This window comes from Monopterus albus, unplaced genomic scaffold (assembly GCF_001952655.1).
Source record: "Monopterus albus unplaced genomic scaffold, M_albus_1.0 scaffold647.1, whole genome shotgun sequence".
NCBI lineage: Eukaryota > Metazoa > Chordata > Actinopteri > Synbranchiformes > Synbranchidae > Monopterus > Monopterus albus.
Genome location: NW_018128527.1, coordinates 38370 through 42102, shown reverse-complemented (window position 1 = coordinate 42102; position 3733 = coordinate 38370).

Genomic DNA, 3733 nt, shown 5'->3' with positions numbered 1-3733 from the left:
GCATCTGTTCTTCTTCTGATACTGGAGTATGACATGGGGGGTTCTCTAGTTGGGCTAGTGTGCCGAATGGGAGATGAGTGTTGAGTGAATGTAGGGGGAAGCATTGTGGCTGCAGTGAGCTCAGAGAAGGTGTTAGAAAACTGAGTTACCTGCTGGGTGAGGTTCTTAATGATCTCCATTTGCTGGTGGAGGGCCTGACCGAGGTGGTCGATTTGGGCACCATATCTTGCAAAGGAGGATGGGTTGGTGGGGTTGTCAGAACCAGAGCCTGCAGAGTCCATTGTGGCCAGTACGTTCTGTTATGATTGCTCAATCGCGGGGAACGAGGTGAGTAAGCAGACAGGATTCAGAAGACAGACGCACAGTTCTGATAAGAGATTTTATTAGTAGCAAACAGCAGTAGAATAGTGACAGTCTCTGAGAAGAGATCCAGTGAAGTGCCGGAGATGAGTTGGTTCATCAGGGAAGAGAAGTGTCAGGAGGTCACTGAGAGCAGAGGGGGAAGACGGCAGCCAGGAGAGATGAGGAACGCATTGCTGGAGGGCTTCTTCCAGTTTCTTCCAGCTTCTGATTGACTGAATACACATGATCCAGGTATTCAGCAGCAGGTAGGGCATGAGTAATTGGAAAACATGCTCGGCGGTAGCTCTCCAGGACCGGACTTGCCCACCCCTGCTGTATACTGTAAGCATTACTTACTCATAATTACGCATTTATTATTAATGCTCTTTAAAAATGTATCACAGTGGTGAATAACCATTACTTAACTTTAATTAATCATTTGTTAATGCTCTTTGTGATGCTTATTGTAAAGTGGAAAACATATATTCCTGAACTAACACTTTATAAATGCATCACAGTGGTGAATAACCATTACTTAACTTTAATTAATCATTTGTTAATGCTCTTTGTGATGCTTATTGTAAAGTGGAAAACATATATTCCTGAACTAACACTTTATAAATGCATCACAGTGGTGAATAACCACTTTGTTCCGGGTTGCAAGCGAGGCTTTTTCTGACCTGGGAGTGAGTCCTGCATCTTCCTGAGTCCTGCCGTTCTGTTGGCATACGGTTCGCCCGTAACAGTATCATCTGGCCAAACATGGACTCAGTGATCTCGGACCCAAGCCATCTAGCTAGCAAGCTGGGAGCACTCCAGGCTCGGATAGAACAACTAGAGCAATGCCAATGTATCACACTAGAACAAACCCACATCACGACTCAGCAGGTCTATAAGCTCACAGACCACCTGTGTCGATCCACCTCTGAGACAAGTCCAGGCGCCCCTCGGGAGAACCACGTTCCGGACCCTGAACCATTCTCGGGTGAGTTGAACACATGTCTGGGTTTTTTAGTCCAGTGCACAATGGTTTTGGAACAGCGCTCGTTTACAACCGATATCACCAGACGCGCTTACATTTTCAACCTCCTACAAGGTAAGGCCTTAGCCTGGGTGGAGGCCCGGCTGGCCCGATCCAAGTCCCTTAGTTCTGACCAATTCCAGGAAAAGCTACGCACGGTCTTTGGCCATCTCGACCACGCGGGTAACGCGGCTAAGAGGCCAAGGTTCCCAGAGTGTGGCTGAATATGTGGTTGATTTCCGCATCCTGGCAGCTGACGAGGCATGGAACAAGGCTGCTTTGGGCAGCGTTTTTGTAAATGGCTTGAACGAATGGGGTTAAGGATGACCTAGCCCACCACAATGTACCCGCTCGTTTTGATGTGCTAGTGGAATTGGCCATGCATCTCGACAATCATCTGAGAGAATAGCGCCACCGCGACATTTAGTTTTCACAAGAACTCCCTTACTATCTTGGCCTTAGTGAACTCGGGAGCAGAAGATAACCTCATTGACCAGGAGCTTGTTGAGCAGCTGGGGCTTTTGGTTGAGGCACTGGACGGCCAAGATAACCCATTGCACTCTGCCTGTGCCGACTACTATTTCAGGTAATCACCATGAACTCATCCGGTTTCATGTCATCAATGCCCTCGCTGCAGGCAGGGATAATTTGGCCATCTTCGTCCCCACTCGGGCAGGGGGTTTTTTTGACGGCAAAAAGGACGAGTCACTCAGACTGTGAATCGATTATTGCGGCCTGAATAACATCACCGTGAAGAACAAGAACCCGCTGCCCCTACTGAACTCGGCTTTTGGTCACTCTCTGGCACCACAATTTTTTTACCAAATTAGACTTGCATTAATGCCTACCATCTTGTATGCATGCGTACCTTGAGTGCCTCGTAAGGGGGCTGTGAGGGCCTCATTCGGTCTCACCAATGCACCAGCGGTTTTTCAAAACCTCACACGATGTACTACGTGAGTTCCTGCATAGATTTGTGTTTGTTTACCTCAATGACATTTTGATATATTCGTCCTCCATCACAGCCCATCAACAACATGTCCGCCTTGTTCTGCAGTGACTGCTAGAAAATAGATGCGTGTGAGTTTCATGCACACACGGTGAGTTTCCTGGGGTTCGGGATCGAGCAGGGGAGGGTAAAGGCAGACCCGGGAAAGATACGAGCAGTCGCCTAATGGCCAGTACCCGAAACAAAAGATCTGCAGCGATTCCTAGAGTTTGCTCATTTCTATCGCAGATTAATCAGAAACTACAGCTCCCATGCAGCCCCCTTACCAGGTTAAAGTCAGCCCGGCTTCATTTTCACTGGACCGACGAGGCCGCTCGTGCCTTCCAGTCCCTCAAGGACAGGTTCACCTCAGCCCCTGTCCTCATCCAACCAGGCCCCGCTTGCCAGTTCATAGTGGAGGTGGATGCTTCTGACACCGAGGTGGGGGCAGTGTTGAGCCAGAGAGCAGAAGCGGACAACAAGGTCCATCCTTGTGCTTTTTTTTTTCCTAACACCTCAGCCCAGCTGAAAGAAATTATGATATAGGCAACCGAGAACTGTTAGCCATTAAATTGGCCTTAAAAGACTGGAGACACTGGCTGGAGGCTTTTTTTTTGGCTGCTTCAAGTTCACGCTCACGTATCGTCCCAGTTCCAAGAACCAGAAACCTGACGCCTTGTCACGCCAGTACAGCCGTATGCTGGATGAGCAGAAGGAGGAGACCATACTGCCTCCCTCCTGTGTTGTCACAGCAGTGACCTGGGACATTCTGTGTAAAATCACAGAGGCCCAGTCATGCCAGCCTGACCTGGGGGGAGGGCCACCTGGTCAGACCTTTGTTCTGGACTCGATTAGGGTGGCAGTACTGGAGTGGGCCCACGCCTCACGTTTCGCTTGTCACCCTGGGACTGTGTGCACTCTGTCTATGCTCAGACACCGCTTTTGGTGACCCACCATGGACCAAGACATCCGCTGATTTGTTAGGGCCTACAACCACACACTTACAATAAGAATGGCCGACTGCAATGAGCATGGCAGTAAAGGCAAAGAGTCAGAAAGAGCCGATCAAAGTAAACATGAACCTGTGGGTCACCTTCACATGATAATGTAATGGGAAGATGATGGCTATCAGTCTGTCATGGGAGAGTGCAACCAAAAACATGAATGTCAAGCAGTCATTGTAGGAGACGTAGGGATTTTGTAAATTACCTTGACAACAAATAAGATAATGTTTTATATGTTCATATAAAAGACATTATCAACTTCCTTGTTTTTTCATGAGTGCCTCAGGGTTCTGTTTTGGGACCTAAACTATTTATATTATACATCAATGATATATGTAAGGTTTCTGATACTGTTAAAATGGTTTTGTTTGCTGATGA